Raw genomic sequence first — 23,447 nt, 5'->3', positions numbered from 1 at the left:
ACATCCCTCCTAAACACAACAACAATACAATCACCTACAAAACACACACCAACACAAAATTAAATATTTCACTTTTTTTTCAGTAAAATTGGAAATTTATAATTTAGTCTTTATATTTTCCCATCTTTTCAATTTAGTCTTAAAAAAATTTCATCTTACCAATACATATCCCCACCTATTCTTATATATGTCAATTCATCACCAATAACTTACTTTTTTCATTTTGGTCATATTTTCATTTTAATCCCTAAACTTTTCAAAACTTGTAATTTAATCTTTTTTCCACGTTTTACATAACTTTATTTCCATAATAAATTCTTTATCAATTTCATGGTTTTGTCATTGAAATAGTACCACGTATCTAATAAAAAATTTCCCACACCAATAAATCAATGAGAGCTACTTCTTAGTCCTTTATCTACTTCTAGCCTACACACAGTAATATAAGATATACTAATTTCCAAACAGATTACACATTGACAGCCACTTCACTAATCCTTTCCTTACTTCATCTGCATTCTAGTAAAAGTCCTCTAGTAGTACTTTGTTCTCACAATGATAAGATGGAAGGAAGCTATAAAACTATTCAATTAAGCTCAGTTGAATAGGATTACATAATCATGCCTTCCTTAGTCTATAAGAGTCATCCTTTCACATTGATAAGTACAACATGAGATCAGCAAGTTCAGTTTACCATCGGGGAAAGATCGAATGATCCGATAAAGTTATCGCAGAATCACGATTTACATCAACCTAGGATGAGTCAACTTGCTAAGCAAGCCGGTGACAACTCACATTCGTCTCAACAGACTTGAGGAATTCCTTAGTTGCATGAACATGAATCTTCCAAAGTCAAAAGACCGAAAACCCAAAAGCGATTAGAAAGCTCATTAAACTAAATAAACTAAATAGATACCCTAACATCGAAATGTTTTGGGCTAACAGTGTGCTCATAACATGTAGGTGATCACCATTATTAATTTAAGAGGGTGGAGTATAAATTTATTAAAAAGATAGCTCTCTTATTTTCCTATAAGAAAATAATTTTGAGAGAGTAAAAGATGAATCATAAATTTTTGAAAGAACTTAAGTATAATTTACAAAAATCCAAACGATAAGATTGTGTTGAAAAATAATTGATATTTTGGAACTTTGAGGTATGCTATATTATTGATAAAATTGAAGGTTTGAATAATAAATTATGGATTTATATTTTATATAACGTGTTCAAAATTGTTGAGTGATAGAATGATAAATTGATGCTCAAATTAAACAATAGTTCTGACTCTTGATGAACAGTTGTATCTTTTGAACAATTATATCTCTTGGTGAACAGATTCATTGCTTTTGGTTTAATATTGCATCTTTTCATTCATTGTGTCTATTCACTTATATCTATTAACATTTTAACAAAACTCTTCATAAATCAGTCTAAATATCTTCATTCATTTCCTCTCCTATATATAAAACCAAGTTAGGAGACTTCCAAAACACATCATCAAAAACCATCAATATAAAAAATTCCTTCTAAATTCATTCCTCCCGGTCATAGAGAAAGACAAGATTGTGTTGATTGATCGCTGTTATTGTGCTACTACTATGATCATTTGTTGTTGTATCCTGAAAGACAAACATCCAACGTTACTCAAAGCACTGAAGAGAGGTCAAATCTGTCTTAAGGAAACTGTTCATACAGGCCTCAACAAAGTTCTCCTTCTAATGTTTGGCTCTTTCTAATTACAGGTATTCTGTTATGTTACTACTATTACATTGTATTACATCATTATTGTTACTAATATATTAACACTACATACGGTATTATAATTTCTTACATATTGTTTATCTCATAGTAAAACACAATTACTTCCCAAAAAGTTGCTGGAACAAAGAATTAGGGCTGACTTTTTTATCCAAAATTATGCTGAAATCTAGATTGCCCGTGTAAGTGGAAAGTAACTTTAGTCAAATAAAATTCTAGTGTTTATTATAAAAAAATTCATTTTAATTAGTAACAAACAATTAATTGTTTGAATTCAATAGTTTAATTAATAAACCAATGCATTATTTTCATTTGATCATATGAAAATATATGATCATTTAATTTCATACCATACAAAATATAAACCATAGTATAATTTTAGAGCGTTTATTATAAGGTTCATAATTTAGGACTTGGGTTGCTTAGGATACCAATTTGAGATTTCTAACTTCATGGGTTCATAATTTTAAACATATATTTTAAGAATTAAGTAGGAAAATATAATTTAATATTGATTTCAATAAACAAATTTTTGTGAGGTTTTCCAACGCATCGCAAAAACTTGCGAACCGTCACGAAAAGTGTGCACAAAAAATTTCAGAGAAGCAATTACATGGTTCAAGTTTTTAATTAAGTGTTGAAAAGCAGTTAAAATCATGACAAAATTTTATTGACATAAGTGACTAAAATGTAATCTGAGATAAATAAAAATGACAATTTTCATAATTTACTCATTATTAATACCTTAAATGGAATCTCGAACTTAACATCTAATATAGTAAAATTTATTATATTTGCTTAAATAGATTATCGTTGTCGAAACTTTTTTTTTAATCGACTTCTTATTTTAAAATGAAAATGGGGTCGCCACCGATCTTTTTTATTAGGTGTAATTGAGTCACCTCAAATTCTAACCATCTTGGTAAAAGATTAGATTTTTCTAAAACGATAATTTTTAGCCTACGAAATCCAAGAATGTGGGTTCAGGAGTCGATTATGTACGAGGAAGGATTAGCACTCTCATAACACCCAAAATTGGTACCTGGCCCGTTACTTAATGTTTTGATGTCGAAAACTGAAAATTTGAAGCAAACTTAAAATATGATCCCTCTTTGCATGATATTAAAATATCGCTTAACTAAATTGATTTTCACGAAAAGGGCTTATTTCAAGTTAATCGAGAAGAAAAGATCGTGCCCCGTAAGTTAGGACACGATGCCTTAAACCCTCAAAAACGAGAATAATCTCCATTTAGATATTACTTAAATCTCATTTTTTTATATTTTTAAAATAGATATTAAACTATTTCGGTTTTAGAAAGAGGTCATACTCCGTAAGTTAGGAGCACGACTCCTTTAATTCCAAAAAAATGAACCTTGCCTTGTTTTTTTTTTAAATATTTCCTATTTATATGGTAAAATGAGTGCAACCTTTTAACGATATGCTTTTTTATTTATCTAGGCCTAGTAATAAAATGGATGAATATATTTTAAAGCGATACACTGCACGAATGTTAGCAAAATAAGGTAACATAGTAACGAGTAAAAAAGGCAAAGATGATATTAAAATGATAAGCAAGTAAATCAATGAACAAATAAATAAATCAATAAAATAAACATAAAAATGCTATACTAGTGAGTGATGATAATACAACTATAATGATAGTAACAAAACAACAATTTATAGCAATAATAGCAATAATTATATTATAGTTACTATTGTAATATTAACATAAATAAGAAAATAATAATAAAGACAAATAATGCACAATAGAATGGAAATATAAATAATACGAATTTTGAGTATTAAAGAAAGGTAACGAAGTAATAAATAAATAAAATAATTCATAAAAGGTTGAAATTAAATAAACAAGGACTGAATCAGAATTAAAAGGAAATTAAAAGCCTAAATTGTAATAAAATAAATGAAGAAAGGACCAAAATGTGACGTGCAAAAAGGAGCAGGGTCAAAATGGGTAATTGTTCCAAGCCCTAGGACACGTGTCATTCCCTAAATGGGTCCACAGTGGTCGAGGGACTAAATTGCACAAAAAACAAAACAAAAGGGAAAAAATAAAAATAATAATAAATAGTAGGACAAAATTGAAAAGCATTTAAAAAGGGAAAGGACTAAAACTAAAAATATCCCCGTTCTACGAAACACGCGGATCTTGGGGTGTGATTCGGGTCGAGCCAAAACGACGCCGTTTTGAGCGTTTGAGGCCAACCCTCAAACGACACTGTTTTGGAGGCCTATAAAAGCCAAAAATTTCAGAAAAAAATCACTTCCTCTGTGTTTTAAAAAAAATCCTCTCATTTCTCCCTTTTTTCTCTGAAATCAAGGCCTAAGATACAACCATAGGGTCATTGGAAGCCCTCCGTGGACACCGGTCATCGGTAACAACGATCGTCGCTTCTGATGGTCAGAGTTACACAAAAACGGGCCTTTTCAGCGCCCTTTCAGCCAGATCTGAAGGAAAAGCCTTCCGTTCCCAAAGAAAAAGCCCAAAAAATTTTGACCCTTTCGCCTAGCTAACACGCCTTTTGCACCCCATTTCGTCGTAGCCTAGGTCAAACCCTAAAGGGTTCTAGAGCTTTCCACATCGAAGAAGACCCCTAAGGACAGAGGAAGGTAAAGTGACTCAGGTAAACAGGTTTTATTTTTTCATTTATTATGCTTTTTCGAAATATAAAAAAATAAAACAAGAGGATCACCTTCGTTTTAAATGTTTTTTTGTTCTTCGTATTTTTTGTTTATTTTACAATCTATTTATTCAGCTTTTTATTTTTGTGTTTTCTTTTTTTTGCTTCTGTCTTTTCTACTATTTTTGCTTCCTGTTTCTGTCCTTATTTCTTTCTCATTGCAGGCGATGGTGCGCAGTCAACGGTAGAGAGTGATCCATGCCTTTGTTATTTTGGTGCAAGGGTGGCAGAAGAGCAAACCTCGGGGCGTGGGTGTCTTCAAGAGGGGCACTTGCTGACGTGGCAAGGAGCAGCACGAGAGGGGGACCTAGGGTTTCAAGGTTTTTGAAAAACTTTAGGTTAGTTGGGCTTGGGCTTGTGTAACACTGGGTTTGGGTTAAGGTTTTGTATTTGGGCCATTATTTTGTAAATGTACTTTTTTATTTTTTAGTTTTTATATTTTGTTTATTTATTTTTGGTTTCGGGTCGGACAAAATTGGACCTTTATAGCTGCCCCTCTTTGCTCGTTGTCGTGTAACGGGAGTGGAGCAAAAACTTTAAGAAAGGCTCATTTTGTCTACTGTTCTTGAATTTTGTCTTCTTTAGTGCTCTTCTTTTTCAAGTAGTCTCATTCTAACCCACTGCAACTTCAGGAAGATGAGATTCGTAGCTTCAATCTGCTCTACTGCAACTTCATGGAGATGAGACTCGCTATAGTAGATTTTATCTGACCCACTACAACTTCAAAGGTATATGATTTGTCGCTTCAATCTGCTCCACTACAACTTTAGGGAGATAAGATTTGTAGCTTCAATCTATTCATGCAGCTCCAGGGAGATAAGATTCGATATCTTTAATCTACTCCACTGTAACTTCAGGGAGATAAGATTTGTAGCTTTTATCTGCTCCACTGCAGCTTCAGAGAGATAAGATTTGTGGTTTTAATCTGCTCCATTGCAACTTCAGGGAGATAAGATTTGTGGCTTCAATCTGCTCCACTGCAACTTCAGGGAGATAAAATTTGTGGCTTTAGTCTACTCCATTGCAACTTTAGAGAGATAACATTTGTAGTTTCAATCTACTCTACTGCAACTTCAGGGAGATAATATTTGGTGCGGTGACTTCAATCCGTCCCACTACAACTTCAAGGGTGTAGGATTTGTGGTTTCACTGATCTGTTACACTGTTCTCTAGGGAACATGATCTGTAGAATCCATTCCATAGGCCTATATTTATGCCAAGCGATTAGGATGTTATGATTAGAATGAATCAAATTCTCCTAACTAGATGTATATGAATGATATTTGCATGCATGCAGAATGTCATTTTTTGAGAATGATTCCCTTTTTAATGCTTACGTTGACATTGCTCATTGTTCGTCAAGCTTCCATCACTGATGTATTGTCATGCCTTCTTGTTCAGATCTGGTATCTTTGACAAGAAACCCGAAGAAATAATCACAATTTAAACTATTCGTTCCAAATATTTCCAACCCTTAGTTTGTTTAGTTCTAACTAATGGTCCTGCTTCAGGTCCCTGTACTATTTAGAAACTTTTCAAAGCAATATGCAAAAATCATTTTACTTGAATATTGTGAGTCCATTAATCATTATTTCAATGTAAAAATGCTCGAAAAAGGTTGTAATAATGGAAAAGATTGAAATTTGTTGGGAGCAAAGCTCGAAATGAATAGATTAATCAAAATATCAAACATTGCTAAAATAAAAAGTGAGTAAGATGAAATTAGGTGCCAAAATATCGTAGCATGAGCTTCTCTGCACAAACTTCTTGAGGACCATTTTGAGCTTGATATGTGTTCAGGAGATCTAGAGTACTTTGTTGATGCCCCAAGATGTAACGTTTCTCCTTCGAAGTAGACACGACTACCACATGTTCAATCTTCGATCTAAATTTGAGCAGCCCTTTCCTAGGTTTTTAGCTCAAAACTCCTTTGGTCTCAAGGCACCCTTCTGCAAGTTTTCTCCTTGGCCTCTCCCCCCTTTTTCTAGGTGAAATATTTCTTGACTGAATCTGAATTTTTAGGATTAAGCAGGTTTTTACCATCCATCTCGGTCAAAATCAACGCTCCTCCAGAAAAGGCTTTCTTTACCACATAAGGTCATTCCCAATTCGGCATCCATTTTCCTCTAAAGTCTTTTTGTATAGGCAGGATCTTTTTCAATACCAGGTCACCCTCATGGAATTCTTTGGGGCAAACCTTTTTGTCATAAGCTCGCATTATTCATTTTTGGTACATCTGACCATGACGGATAGCTTTCAGCCTCTTCTCTTCAATCAAGTTCAATTGATCATATCGAGATTGAATCCATTCTGCTTCATCTAACTTCAACCCTGATAAAACTCAAAGAGAAAGAAATTTGACTTCAATGGGAAAAATTGCCTTTATTTCATAAACCAATGAGAAAGGTATTGCCCTAGTGGAGGTTCTGACAGACATTCAATAAGCATAAAGGGCAAATGGTAACTTCTCGTGCCAATCTTTATAAGTGTCTGTCATTTTCCCCATGATCTTCTTAATGTTTTTATTGGTTGTCTCAACTGCACCGTCCATTTTTTGTCTATATGATGACGAGTTGTGGTGTTTGATTTTGAACTGACTGTAGACTTTCGATATTGTATTGTTGTTAATGCATTGTTAGATATGATCTTTTTTGGAATTCCGTACCGACATATGATCTCTTTCTTTAAGAAATTGCTGACTGCCAACTTCGTGAAGGAGGCACATGAGTTTTATCTCCATAAATTTGGCACTTATGGCATCTCTTGGTATAACTGATGCAATCCCCTACCATGGTGGACCAATAATATCTGAATCTCATTATTTGTCTGGCAATTGTGAAACCATTAGCATGCGTTCCGCAAACGCCCTCATAGACTTCTTCCAACATTTTATTGGCCTCAACGGCATCCACACATCTCAGTAGCACTTGATCATTTCTTCTTTTATATAGGATCTCCCCATCTAGGACATAGTCATTGATCAGTCTCCTTAGCATCCTTTTATCATTCTCGATTGCCTAATCAAGGTATTCAGGATTCTTTACATATCGTGGTACCAAGGGTGACCATTCTTTTCTTCTTCCTTAATGTTATAACAATGGGTCGAAGCCTCATAAATACTCATCTAGATAGGTTTTACATCCTCTTGTCTGTTCACTTTGACTATAGAAGCTAAAGCAGCTAGGGCATCAGCATTTTGATTTTCATCTCGCCAGAGGTAGCAGAAGGTAATGTCATTCTTCCATTCTTCCATAGATTATACAAAATTTAGAAAGTAGAATTTGCCATATGGTCATTCTTCCATTCAAAGTAGTCGACTCCATCATGTACTTTAGAGGGTCCATTTTTGAGATTAGCCAAGTTGTATGGTACAACATGTATTGTCTTAGTCTCTAGGTTGTCCAGATCAAGGCGCAACACAACTTCTCAATTGGAAAATATCTTGTCTCAGATTCAGTGAATTTCATACTGAGGTAGTATATCTCTCTTTCTTTCCTTCCTGACTGATCATGTTGGTCGAGCACGCATCCCATAGAATTCCCAAATACTACCAAGTACAGTATCAGTGGCTTATCTAGACTAGGTGGCATTAGCACTAAGGCATTGGACAAGTAATGTTTGACATTGTCAAAAGTATTCTGGCATTCTTCATCCTATACACTTGAATTATAATTCTTAAGGAGATGAAATATGGGGTCGCATTTCTCGGTCAGTTGTGAAATGAACTGGGCAATGTAATTTAATCTCCCTAAGAAACCCCGGACCTCTTTTTGAGTGCGCAGTAGAGGTAGCTCCTGTATAGCCCTGACTTTATTCGAGTCAATCTTGATCCCCTTTTCGCTGACTACAAATCCTAGAAATTTTCCCAACCTAGCCCCGAAGGTACATTTTGCTGGATTGAGCTTTAGCTGAAATTTTCTCAACCTCAAAAATAGTTTCCTCTAGACTTGTACATGCTCTTTTTCTGTTAGGGATTTTGCAATCATATAATCGACATAAACCTTGATTTCTTTGTGCATCATATCATGAAACAAAGTTATCATGGTTCTTTAATATGTCACTCCCGTATTTTTCAATCTGAATGGCATTACTTTATAAGAAAATGTTCCCCACATGGTTACGAATGTGGTATTTTTCATGTCTTCAGGATGCATCTTTATCTAGTTGTATCCAGAGAAGCCATCCTTGAAGGAGAACAGTGAATAACCTACTATATTGTCTGCTAATGTGTCAATGTGAGGTAACAGAAATTGTCCTTCGGGTTAGCTTTGTTTAAATCCCTATAGTCTGCACACATTCATACTTTTTCATCTTTCTTAGCGACGGGGACTATATTGGCTACCCACTCTGAGTATTTAACCACTTGTAGGAAACCAACGTCGAATTGTTTCTTGACCTCTTATTTTATTTTCAACAGGACGTCGGGCCTTATCTTTCAGAGTTTTTGTTGAACCGGTTTGCATTCTCCTTTTATGGGAAGCCGATGTACCATGATAGCAATACTTAGACTAGGCATGTCTTGGTAGAACCATGCGAAGACATCTTTAAATTATTGGAGTAACTCAATTAGGTATCGCTTCGTCTCTACAATGATGTAAGCTCCGATCTTCACCTCTTTCTTTTCTTGTTTGTCTCTCAAATTCGCAATTTCTACTGACTCTTTGTAAAGTAAGATTTGTTTCTCATATTGTTCTACCATCCTTAACAAATCAGGAGATAGGTTACAATCTCGATCATCTTCAAAGTCCCGAGGTTCCTCTGGACACATATCCTGCTCAAAAGGAGACTCTAAGTCAGCAGCAGCGTCGCTCGTATCATTAATATCTAGATACCTGTTATAGGAATAAAAGAAGACCTAAAGAATAAATGAATCTAAGAAAAATATTTGTGTCGTATGAGTATGAATGAAATGGAAAAAATAAAAGAATATTTGCCAAGATGAGACACAAAGATGCATTTTATTAAAATAAAGATATTAGACAAATGCCTTTTTCACAAAAGGATTCTTATTGCTCCCAGGCTTAGAGCAATAAGTGTGTTTTAAACATTACTCTGAATTAGTTCTAAAATTTACAGGGATCTCTTCCGTAGTCTAATTATTCAGAACATTTTTGGGGAAATAAGGGCAAATGCCTGATAAGTTTTCTTCTCCAATTCCTTCTTTAGATATGGCATTAATGCTCAGATTTCCCAACATTTCTTCCGCAGTTTCTTTTATTGACATCTTTCGTTCAGGATAAATGATTTCTCCTGACACGAATGTTTTAGATATATGGGGAAAGATCATGGGTTCCCATTTGACCTCTTCCCCACTTAGTCGCGCTATTCTTCTTTCTTGTTTCTTTTCCAACTCTTTTTTTCTTTTGTCTTACATCTGGCTTGTACCCTAAGCCAAAGCGATCTTGTTTGTCCATCAGCATTGGTTCCTCGACTCTTCTTTGAAGGTATTTTTGGAGTCCTCTTCCAGGCAAGGCTCCTTTCCCAACCGCCAACTCCATGATCATTCTCGTGGTTTTGGATATTTTTGTCACTGGGATCTTATTTCCTTCAACAATGAAAGTTGCATTAACAAATTCCAGTGATCAAAAAGAACATTCTATTGTCTCTTCATCCACTCCTATGTATAGTGCGTCACTAGTTACGGATGCAATGATATCCTCTTCAGTGTTTATGTTACAGTCGACCCTCCTTTGCCAACTTTAATTTTTAGTGTAGTGATGAAGGCACTGCCCCAACCGAATGCATCCAAGGCCTACCTAACAAGTAGTTATAAGAGGGTTTGATATCCATTACCAAAAGATCTACTTCATATGTTTTCAAACCAATTCAGAGAGGTATTTCAATCCTCCACATAACCTTTATTTTTGTACCATCGAATGCTCTCACTATATTTTGGCACGTCTTCATATGAGAGCTATCCACTAGCAACCTAATCAGTGTGGATAGAGACAAAATGTTCAGTATGGATCCATTTTCGATTAACACTCCCGACAATGTATATCTTTTGCAATGGGTAGTGATATGTAGGGCCTTTGTGGATCCCATGCCCCTTGGAGATATTTCATCATCATTGAAAAAGAAAAAAATTTTGGCACCCAGATTATTAACCAAACGGTCTAGCTTGTTTATAGAGATATCATCAGTGACATAAGTTTCATTTAACACATTCATCAACGCGCTACGATTTGTCTCTCAGCTCAAGAGCAAAGCTAGCATTGATATACGTGCTAGTTGTTTGTGTAGCTGTTACACAACACTATACTCGCTATGCTTTAAGAACTTTAAGAATTTCTTACCCTCATTCTCAGTTACAGGCTTATTAACAGGAGATTCACATCTAGTTGTTTTATCTTTCTTATGCTCAACTACCAGGGTTTTTCCTTTAATGGGCTCGGTTCTTGCACATGCAGGGTCATAGCGCCTCCCACTACACTTTAAGAAACCAATATCCTAGCCCTCTTCTGAAGTACTAAACGAGTTTTCCTCTCTCAGGATCATCACGTTGCAGTCATAATTCCATGGAACCCTTTTGGTATCCTTGTAAGGAAAAGCCATGGGTTTCTGAATTATTATTCTTGGCACAGCTTGTGTTCCCATCTTATTACTTATTGGTCGTGAAATAATCACTACTGGGTGATTGACCTTGCAGACTTTATCTGTTGATCCTTCTTCTAATGCACAAGCATCTCCTCATTCCAAGCTGTTAACATCTTCAAAAAAATTTGATTTCTTTATTATCCATCAGACTTTGCACTAGAGCCCTAAACTTAATGCACCCTTGGATCTCATGACCTTCTTTAACATGGAACACACAGTAGCTCCTCACCTCTTTGGGCATCTCCTCTAAATCTTGAAGGATTAATCCTACATCTATCATCTTTTGCCAAACCTATTTTAGTGGGGCTTTTGCTTCTGTAACATCGGTTTTGGTCCCCTTTCCTCCACTCTCTATTATCACGTTTACCCCTTGGTCTGAATGACTAGGTAACGAATCTCCAATCACATTAGGTCCCGAGGGATCATCAAACCTTACGATCCCCATCTTGATGAATCTCTCAGTCAACTTTTTGAATGCAATGTAGTTCTCAATTGAGTGCCCCATTATTCTTACGTGGTACTCGTATTAAGCAATCGTATCATACCATTTTAAGAACGAAGGTTGTGTGGGTTTTAAGTAAAACGAGAATACCACATGCGCATCGAACAAATTCTGATATAACTCCCTATATGTCATCGAGATGGGTGTGCGTTAGAGTTTTTTCGTATTTGGCCTTGAGTTGATTCTTGCCTCGAAAGATCTTGGTGGCTGGTTGTCACAGTCCTTGGTTGGCCTACGGTGACCAGTTTTGAATAGCTTTTATTATACACACTTGCGGTGTTTACTGCATTTTATTTCTTTCTCAGGGTAAATCTTTTAGCGTTTTCCCCCACGTCTATTTTCCCACTCCTGTATTTTCAATCATATCTCCAGACATTACTACATCTGAGAAGCTCTTGGTAGCATTTCCCAACATGTGGCTAATGAACGGGGCTTTCAGAGTGTTTACGAAAAGTATTGTTGTCTCCTTCTCCAGAAGAGGTGGCTGAACTTGCGTTGCCACCTCTCTCTATCTCTGAGTGTCATGCCTAAAGCTTTCACTTGCTTCTTCTCTATGTTTTGCAGCGTAATTCTATCGGGTGTCATGTCGGTCACATGACTATATTGTTTCATGAAAGCCTGTTCCAAGTCTTTCCATGAGTTGATTTTGGTATGGCTTAACTGATTGTACCATTTGGCAGCCGACCTGATCAAACTATCTTAGAAGCAATAGATTAACAATTGGTCATTATTAACATATCCTATCATTTTTCGACAAAACATTGTGATATGGGCTTTAGGGTAACTAGTCTGATTGTATTTTTCAAATTCTGGAGTCTTGAATTTTAGTGGGAGCACTAGATCTGGGACTAAGCTCAAATCCTTAGCATCAACCCAGCAAAGGTAATCAACGTTCTCCATAGCTGTGAATTTCTCCTTCAAGCACTTGCACCGATCTTCTAGTTGTTTTGGCAATTCTACTTTTACTCTATCCATTTCTGCTAAGTCATCCAAATCTGGAACGACAGGGTTGGTCAGATTATCTCCAGGATTAGAACCTGAACTCGTTGAATAGTTCACCACTGCTGAAGTGCTGGCTTGGTATTGTTGTGGTCTTATGGTAATAGGTACCTTTCATTGGTTAGGCTTGGACATTCAACGAGGTAAAGCTTGAGAGGTATGTGGGGTCTTCATTATCATCCCCAGAGTTAATTACAATACTTTTCCCTTTTTGATCTTTTCGGCCAGCAATTGGGTGAGCTGGCTTATTATGCTTCGTTGGGACTCTTGTATTTGATCTCTCATGTCTTGCTGTACCTTAGCTAATTGTTCCTGCAGCTACGCTTGCAACTGATCTTCCATGTCTTTCTGAATTTGTTCCAATATCTCTAACCTTTGATCCATGGCTTTGGTTTTATCGTAGGTACCGTAACGATATTTGTTTTGAAAATTCTTGTTAGTTTCCAGGGTAACTGTCATAATTTCTATTAATTAGGGTCTTTTTTATTAAATTTAATGAATATGATGAAATGTAATGCTGATGAGTGAAAAATTAATGCAAAAGGAGGCATTGATTTTGATTCAATTCTACTAGAACAACTTTACTAGAAAACAAATCTCTTTACATAAAATGGATATATTTTACATATACGACCTTGCCCTAATACTCAAAGCCTTAACTTTTCTAAGGAGTCAAGCTAATTCTTGGCCTCGATCTGATTCTGATTCATATCTCAAGCTTAACATGTTAGCCTGAACTGCTAGGGTTTGCAAATGGTCAGCTACTTCCCGTACTTGAATTAAAGTTTCGCCCATGATGTGACCTCTATCCCTGATATAACCTTGAGATTGTTAGAGTTGCTTTTCCAATGTTCATTGTTCGTTTCAATAAGCTCAACTCGAAGTTCACAATTTTGTAGTATGGCCTAGAGTTCTTCTATCTTTCCCTTCAACTCTTTAATCTTGTTCAGGCTTGCTTTCAACTTAATCACAGAGTTACAACTACGATATTGATGCCGTGACATTTCTAATTCTGCTACCCGGGCTCTCAATCTCATCTTCTCGAGCTCGAGCATCTTGGAATTTTGTTCCCACTAATCAGCTCTAATATTTTCTTCTTGGATTTCTTACTGCCATTATTCTGATGTTTTACCCAACTTGGAAGTCCTTATCGACAAACGTAGTTTCTTATAATTCGTTTTTAAGCTATCCAAGTCTGCCTCAGCCTTGGTCTTTCCTTTTCTCATTTTCTTAGCTTCTAACTTCTAGATGTCGATGTCTAATCCTAGCTGAACCTTTTCCTATTCCAACTTTTCTATCCTTTTCCCTAACTCTGAACTCTTCTTTTCAAAGTCTTGCTTTATGATCTCCAACTCAGACGAGATCACTTGTAACTGTTCTTCTATTGGTCGAGTGTTTTCTTGACTTGACATAGGGATATTATCATTGATTCATTTACCTCACCATCAATCACATTTGGGGGTCGTCATGGGATTTACGGCAAATCTTTTCATTGTATGAGTTTGGTTCCAAGTGTTTGATATTTCACGAACCTTATTTTTGTAATCATCACCTTTGTACGCAAACTCACATTGAGCCAACCCTTGCATCGCTGGTATAAACTGCCTCGACCTATACTGCCTTAATACAAGTAAATTGGCATATCCAATAGATATCTATATCCCGAGTAGAAGAACCCAGTCGAAGTCTCCACACTAGTGTAAAATTTCATCAGGGATCATCCAAAGGGCCCTCCATTCAACGTCTTCGTCTTAGAGACTCTAGAGAATTGCCATCCACTTTTCCTCCGAAATGTTGTCTCGCCTTGGGGTAGCCATGAATTCTTTCAACGGATAGTAGTTCTCGGAGAATACTCGATAAGAGACTTTTTCTACCTTGCAAAAGTGGCTATGGAACCAGGATAAAAAGAGTTGTGCACACCCGATAAATCTTTCTTCACCTGCTCTCTGGCACGCACTTAAAGATCTGAAAGTTTCAACAAAAATTTTCGGGACGGGTGGGACCCTTTTGTCAAGCCAGTCAAATAGATCTAAAATTGTATCATCTATGTGCCCTGGTGCTTTGGGGAAGATGACCAACCCTAAATATTCAAAGTGAAGACGTCGACTATTTTCTTTGTATCCGAATGTGCCAAGATCAATTCCCGCAAACTTTTCCAATGGATGCATTTACTATCTCCTTTTTGTTTAATTCAGGCTGCGACCCATTGCTCGTTCATCCCAGTTATGCTTATTAGCCTCTTTAAGAAAGTTGGGATGTTGGCGGCTCCAAAATAAGCTTTGTCAGCTTGGATCCTCGGGCAACGAAGCAGAGTTGTGTACTCTTTTATGGTGGGCACCAAGTCTATCTTTCCAAAAGTGAAGTAACTATAGGCGAGATTCCAATATTGCTCAAAATAAGTGTTTATCCACTTTGACATCAAGTAAGTAAGGTAAATCACCATAGTCACGGTAAAATAACTGCTTGGTTTCGTCATCCCATTAGTCTCATATTTCTTTCAACTCTTGGAGATTATTTCGAGTTACACAAATGCAAGTGAAATCCCATAATTCTGACATAAATCCCATAATTCTGACATATATCCCTCTGTCAGGCTGTCGTCCTTCTCTTGTTGTGTTTTCTCAGACCATCTTCGGACTGTCGCATTATCTTCCACTTTATCAAGAAATCTTTTTTTCCATGACAAGCTCTCTATTTAAAAACTGAATGCGAATCAACACCCTTTTCTATGATGAAAATGCAATGCAATCACAACCAAAATGAAACAATTCAGTACATTTATACAAAGCTTTAATACAAAGCAAGAAATAATAAATAGAACATCTATTCGGATGACCACTAGAGGTTTGGTATGGTTCTACTTCAGGTAGGTTCTTAGAGCTCATTATATGTGGCTCGGTTCTAAAGTAAGGGTACCTGAACCAATAGATTCTTCAATCCTCACCCATTATAGGCTCATATAGACCAAGTTCGGTTCAAGGGAATACATTTCCCTATGGATATATGGAGGTGAAGACCTCACGAAGACATAGGTACGAATGTATCCTGAAAGTGATCCACTATCCTATATGGAGGTGAAGATCTCACGAAGGAATAGCTTCCCGAACGATTATGCAATGCAATACATATGAAACATCTCGAACCAATAAAATAGATGTACTAAACCGTTATATAACTCGAGCTATCTAATGTAAAACATGAAGGATGAAATGTAATGAAGGGATCGTTAATTTAAACTAAATTATCAACTTTCGACAAAAAGACCAAAAAGTAATCAACTCGCGGCTTGACTTTATTTTGTCCTTATTGGAGTCGCCAAGCTGTCGAAACCCTTTTTGAATCGACTTTTTATTTTAAAATGAAAATGGAGTCGCCACCGATCCTTTTTATTAGGTGTAATCGGGTCACCTCAAATTTTAACCATCTTAGTAAAAGACTGGATTTTTCTAAAATGGTAATTTTTAGCCTACGAAATCCAAGAATGTGGATTCGGGAGTCGGTTACGTATGAGGAAGGATTAGCACCCTCATAATGCCCAAAATTGGTACCTAATCGGTTACTTAATGTTTTGATGTCGAAAACTAAAAATTTGAAGCAAACTTAAAATATGATCCCTCTTTGCATGATATTAAAATATCGCTTAACTAAATTGATTTTCACGAAAAGGGCTTATTTCAAGTTAATCGAGAAGAAAAGATCGTGCCCCCGTAAGTTAGGACACGATGCCTTAAACCCTCAAAAATGAGAATAATCGCCATTTAGATATTACTTAAATCTCCTTTTTTATATTTTTAGAATAGATATTCAACTATTTCGGTTTGAGAAAGAGACCATACTCCGTAACTCAGGAGCACGGCTCCTCTAGTTCCAAAAAAATTAACCTTGCCTTTTTTTTTTAAATATTTCCTATTCATATGCTAAAATGAATGCAAGCTTTTAACAATATGCTTTTTTATTTATCTAGGCCTTGTAATAAAATGGACAAATATATTTTAACGCGATACTCGGCACGGATGTTAGCAAAATAAAGTAATATAGTAACGAGAAAAAAGGCAAAGATGATATCAAAATGACAAGCAAGTAAATCAATGAACAAATAAATAAATCAATAAAATAAAAATAAAAATGTTATGCTAGTGAGTGATGATAATACAACTATAATGATAGTAAAAAAATAGCAATTTATAGAAATAATACCGATAATTATATTATAGTTACTATCATAATATTAACATGAATAATAAATAATAATAATAATAATAAAGACGAATAATGCACAATAAAATGGAAATATAAATAACACGAATTTTGAATATTAAAGAAAGGTAAAAAAGTAATAAATAAAATAATTCATAAAAAGGTTGAAATTAAAAAAACCAAGGACTGAATCAGAATTAAAATGACATTAAAAGCCTAAATTGTAATAAAATAAATGAATAAATGACAAAAATGTGATGCGTGAAAAGGAGCAGGGTCCAAAGGGGTAATTATTCCAAGCCTTGGCACATGTATCATCCCCTAAATGGGTCCACAGTGGTCGAGGAACTAAATTGCAACAAAAACAAAAAAATAGCGAAAATAAAAAAAACTAAACAGTTGGACAAAATTGAAAATCATTTAAAAAGCGGAAGGACTAAAACTAAAAATATTCCCTTTCTACAAAACACGCGGATCCTGGGGAGTGATTCGAGTCAGGTTTCGGGTCACGCCAAAACGATGCCGTTTTGGGCGTCTGAGGCCAATCCCAAAACGGCACCGTTTTGGAGGGCTATAAAAGCCAAAAATTAAAAAAAAATACTTCTTCCGTGTTTTTTTTAAAAAAAAATCCTCTCCTTTCTCCCTTTTTTCTCTGAAATCAAGGCCTAGGATCCGGCCAAAGGGCTGTCGGAAGCCTTCCGTGGCCACCGGTCATTGACGACAGCAATTGTCACCTCCGGTGGCTGGAGTTACACAAAAACGGCCCTTTTAAGTCCCTTTTCAGCTAGATCTTAAGGGAAAGCCTTCCGTTAGCAAAGAAAAAGAAAAAAAAAGTTTTTGACCCTTTCACCTAGCCGACACGCCTTTTGTACCCCATTCCGTCGAAGCCCAGGCCAAACCCTAAAAGGTTCTAGAGCTTTCCACGTCGGAGAAGACCCCCAACGGCAGAGGAAGGTGATGGGACTCAGGTAAACAGGTTTTATTTTTCTATTTGTTATGCTTTTTCGAAATATAAAAGAATAAAACAAAAGGATCACCTTTGTTTTAAATGTTTTATTGTTCTTCGTATTTTCTATCCATTTTACAATCTGTTTATCCAGCTTTTTATAGCCAAGTGATTACAAATTTTCGTGTTTGTTTTTGTGTTTTCTTTTTTTGCTTCTGTCCTTTCTGTTGTTTTTGCTTCCTATTTATGTCTTTATTTCTTTCTCATTGCAGGTGGCGATGCGCGGTCAACGGCGGGGAGAGATCCATGCCTTTGTCATTTTGGTGCAAGGGTGGTAGAGGAGCAAACCCTGGGGTGTGGGTGTCTTCGAGAGGGGCGCCTATTGACGTGTCAAGGAGCGACGCGAGAGCAGGACCTAGGGTTTTAGGGTTTTTGAAAAACTTTAGGTTAGTTGAGCTTGAGCTTATGTAACACTGGGTTTGGGTTTGGGTTTTATATTTGGGTCATTATTTTGTAAATGGACTTTTTATTTTTTGGTTTTTATGTTTTGTTTATTTATTTTTAGTTTCGGGCCGGATGAAATTAGGCCTTTACAATCGTATTTCAAATTCTGTGCTTCAAATTTTGAGTATATTAAAATGTTAAACTATTTGTGCAATATAAAAAATTTAAACCTTTCAATATATTTTTTAAAAAAAATCATATTTCTCTATTGAAATGATATGGTGCTCGATTGATAGAAAAAAATCACTAATGCTAGTATATATACTTACTTAACAAAGGGTTATTGTTGGTTTACTTTTGTCGCATGTTCTTGGGCATTTTCAGCAGTGGCAGCCATTGAAGGGATAATCCAAATAAAACTGGTAAATTAATCTCATTATCTGAGTAACAACTGTTGGATTGGAGCACAAATGAAGGATACGGAGCTTGTAAAGGAGGATGGATGACGGATGCTTTCGAATACATCAGCCAAAGTCAAGGAATAACCACCGAAGAAAGCTACCCATATCAATCAATGCAAGGAATTTGAGCTAATTGTGTTTTACCCATATCCAGGCGAAGAAGGTCGTTTCGAATGAATTTTGGAAGAGGATGATATGAATGAGGCGGAGACGAGGCGCGGCCTGCTGAACCAGAAATGGTTATCTGAAGGTTGAACCACCAATTCACCTGTCACCACCATGTGTCTTTCAGCTACCTCTTGAGCTAATTGTGTGATTATATGTTCCAACTTGGTGCCAACAGGAAGAAAAAGCTTCCTAAGTGTAAAAAAAGAAGCATTGTGAAATATTTGATAACATGCCTGCCTAGCTTATTCAACATGCAAGTACTTCAATTTACAATGAAGGGAATGAATGCTATCCAAAAATACGTATACCAACCTGCGAAAACAGAACCGAAGCTCCATTTTGTCAATATTCAGAACTCAAGACGTGTGGCAAAAATACAAACGAATTTAGTGTATTACCAACAAAATTCAGCAAGAAGAAAATGACTACAAATGCCCAAAGATACCAACTGCAATTAAGTAACTGTTAATGGTATACTGAGACCTGCTTGAGTGGAGGATTTTTGCCATTGCGAAAACAGGTATATCGGCCTTCATTTTTTAGGGTCAGGTGGTAAATTTTGTTTAATATCTTATAGACCTGTTTAAGTGGAGGATTTTTACCTTTGAAAGTACGTTGTAGTCTTGTTATCCTTGAAAGAGGTTGGTGGATCCAACGTCTTTACCAGTTTTCATTATTTTACCACGACTGAGAAAAAAACTGTCAACGATACGATAATATATGATGATATGTATCTTGATAAATAGAAACGTGACAAAAACACCATTTTCACCAAAGGCATGCAATGACATAAAATAAAATCAAATTAATTATAACATTTATATGTCTTTTCTTACTATTGCCACTCAATCCTTTGCTGGTACTTTTGTTTTCTACAATGGGCACAAGACATAAAATTAAATATGCTGCCAATTATTTTTTAAAAACATTTATATGTTCCAGCAAATTCAATTTCAAGTGAATTTTTTTTTTATTTGTTAAAAAATTAATTTTGAAGAATTGATGGTTATAGTATCACTGATCACATAATGACTAAGAGAGAAACTGGGCCACAGACAGCTAAGAGTAAAAAGAGCATAATTGCCCCAGCAAATATAGCCATATTACATCTTTTTCTTAGACCGTCAACAATTGCAAATAAGCCATGCTACATGTCATTACGACTAAGAGAGGGACTGGGCCACAGACAGTCGAGAGTAAAACGACTGTAATCGCCCTAACGAAAAGAGCCATATTACATCTTTTTCTTAGACGGTCAACAATTGCAAATAATCAATGCTACATGTCATTTCTTACTCTTGTCCCTCAATCTTTAGCTGGTACTATTGCTTACTACAATTGGCACAAGATGTAAAATTAAATATGTTGCCATATATTTCCTTAAACATTTATTTTTTTTGGTAAATATAATTTCAAGTGAATTTTAAATTTGCTAAAAAAAATCATTTTGAAGAATTGACGGTTATAAGGTCGCTGATCACGTAATGACTGAGAGAGAGAGACTGAACCACAGATAGCTGAGAGTAAAATGAGCATAATCGCTGTAACAAAAAGAGCCACATTACATCCTTTTCTTAGACTATCAACAATTGCAAATAAGCCATGCTACATGTCATTAGAAAGTTGTTGGCTTAACTACCCATTGCGTAGCAATTGACTATTATCAAACTCTGTCCTTTTACACCAAGTGGTTTGCTTGGGCTTCATGCTTATTCTTTTAGCCTTAATTCTTCCTCTTATAATTAATTTGGTGAAGAGGTATACAAATCAGACACAAGTACTTCAGTCACTTTAGTAGCACTAAAAGTATTACGAAAGCTTCTATATTGAAAATTAGATTACATTTTGGCTCATATAATGAGAAAATTAGTCCCAGTATGTTAGATTAAAGAGCAAATTAGTCATCTTATTAAATATTTAATTCATTTTTATTGTTAAAAACTAGTTCCTATATATTAGCATAAGATACTAGTGGCATGTCATATGTCACTGTCTGGTTATTCTGTCCGATACACCCATTATTAATTGTAAAAAGGAATGAAATTTTTAAAACAAATGATCATCTTGCTTTTTGATCTAACGTATAGGGACTAATTTATCAATTTTCAGAGTAGAAGAGGAAAAATGCAATCTAACTCCTAATAAAAGGTTGTACTTTTACCCTTTAATAGCTTTTGTGATAATGCTATAATAGCTTTTGTGATAATACTTCCATGTTTAGCCGTGATGGAGCTTTTTTAAGAGTTTAGTCAGCATTATAACAACTAGTGAAATATGATTTTATAAAGTGTGTTACTTGTGAAATTAAGGTCCCTCTGATATATTTTTTTTAAGTATTTGTAGAGAGCTTGTGAAAGGTTTGAGCAGTGTTGTTGGTATTGAATTTGAAGTATTGAATTTAGACCATTTTTCAACGTCAATGGTTAACAAAGCCTAAGAATAAGTGCTTCAATACAATGTATTGGCTAATGTATTCTTTGTACCATCATGGAAAAAAAACCCTCTCTCTAACTGCTTGGGACTAATAACGTTAGTATAGCCCAACACCAAATCTACAAATTTATTTAGGGTGAGTTTGGATGAGCGGTGCGTTTACCTGCAATTAGTGTAAAAATAGCGGCAGCGGTGAGATTAGACACTATAGCGATACTGTAGAGTAGACAAAAAATAAACTAAACGCACCGCACTGCACCCAATCGCCCAACCAAACCCACCCTTAGACTCAAATCTCCATAGTTATATACTCATACTGCAGATGAAGAAGACTCCTTTCCATTAACCTTATCCATCTCACATACCAAAGGTGACTCCTGTTTTGGACCAACTTGGCTACTATCATTCAACGACCTTCTGGTACCACTGCCCTTATTCTTCTTTTTTGCCTTCCGAACCCATCCAATCAGCCCTTCCCGAATATTTGTTACCTGTGTGCCAAATGCATATAGTGGCAGGGTACTATAACTGAGACGAACTGAACGAAAACCCTGACAATGAACATAAAAGATCACATAAATACTTGAAAATATCATTTGGCAACACAAAAGAAACCAAGTTTCTTTGTTATCTTAATACCCAATAACTAGTGTTGGGGATGAGGAGGAGCAAAGGAATAAAACAGAGAGCACAGAATAATGAAGCAAGATGCAAGAAATCTTTTTACTTGCTCACAATGTGCAGGAAGGGAGATTATGGCTGATAGCTCTTTTTGCTCATTCATTCAACTAGAAAAAACAATACATTTATAGCCAAATACATCCCCAAATACTACCTACTACCACTAATCATACTTTGAAACAAGTAAAACTTAACTTGCACACAAGCTGATTATGTCAATCAGCACCTAAAAACATCAAAACAATACCAACTTAGTTCATTTTCAACTAAGTAGCTTAACAAAGTAACTAAACAGCCTTGTTGTTACAGCAAGCATACGTGCTGCAGTATGTTTACAAGCTGCATGCAGTTAACCAAAAATATAACAGCAGCATCGTTGGCCAATTTTCAACAACTAGTCTGGGTATAACAAAACGAACTTGGCCCGTCATGCATGAGTTGAAACCTTATTGCACCTGTTATAAAAATGGAACAAGAAAGGTAGTTTACTTACTCAATATATGGGAAAAAATGGCATGTGATGATGTTAGGGACATTGTGTTTTACCCATATACTGGCGAAGAAGGCCATTCCGAATGAATTTTGGAAGGGGATGATGTGAATGAGGGGGAGGACGAGGCGTAGCCTGTCGTATCTATTGTTTAAATTATAATAAGTTATACATTGAGCTTGTAAGTTTACTTTATTTGTTTACTTTCAAGTAACTCTCAAACATAAGATGGGCCAGGGCGACGGAAGCTCGGTTAAACATATTTAATTTTGTGATTCTTCTAACTAAGTTTACTCTGTTTTGATTTTAATGGACTATTTTAGACTTTTGAGATAGATTTTGGGTTTGGACTTTGGACTTTATTTTTGGTTTTTAACTGTTTATCATTTTTAGATTATAATAAGTCCATCTGCGAAACATTATATTAAGAAACTTCGTTGCAAAACTAAGTGATTTTACAAGCTCGGCAAAATTAATAAATTACTTAAAAGAAGTTCTCCTCGAATAAACTAGAGATTTATTCATTGCATGTTAGCTTAAATTATTTTACTGTTTCAAGTGATTCTACATTATTTTGATTTTTTTTCTTTCTTTCAAAGCATGTGATTATGAAAAATGTCAATTTCGGATTTGCTAACATATGAGTAAAATTTTCTTTAAAAAACTGACACTTTCTCTTATAGAAAAGTTTCAAATTTTATTTAAAAATTTGACTTCATTGGCATTTTATGCAGATATTTCATAAGATGAGTTTTTCTTTAAAAAAACAATCTTACATATACACACATGCATGTGTTAGTTCTTCACAATTTAGCAATTAGCAAAGAAAAATAAAAACCTTAAATTAGTGTCGTATCTCTGCAAAAAGATGATGAGTTTAATCCATGCCTTTTTGTTTTTAATTTTTTGGACATTTGCATTATTTCTTGTCATTTCTCGAATAATTCATGAAAACGTCATTGCTGACAAAAATGAAGAATGCATTGTTGATTACAGTTGAAAATATGAGAGTAAAAAAGAGAAAGAAAAGCGTCCTAATATATTTAAGGGTAACCTGGAGTATATTGA

The 23,447-nt window shown here is 35.4% G+C and overlaps 1 pseudogene; it reads right to left on the bottom strand.

Annotated features, from left to right (window-relative positions):
• The window catches only part of LOC121217213 (MLO-like protein 1), a 99,701-nt pseudogene extending 77,709 nt beyond the window's left edge, over positions 1–21,992 (bottom strand).
• Between the last annotated feature and the right edge of the window lie 1,455 nt (positions 21,993–23,447).

Source organism: Gossypium hirsutum, chromosome D05, assembly GCF_007990345.1.
Source record: "Gossypium hirsutum isolate 1008001.06 chromosome D05, Gossypium_hirsutum_v2.1, whole genome shotgun sequence".
NCBI lineage: Eukaryota > Viridiplantae > Streptophyta > Magnoliopsida > Malvales > Malvaceae > Gossypium > Gossypium hirsutum.
This window is presented reverse-complemented; position numbering and strand designations above follow the sequence as displayed.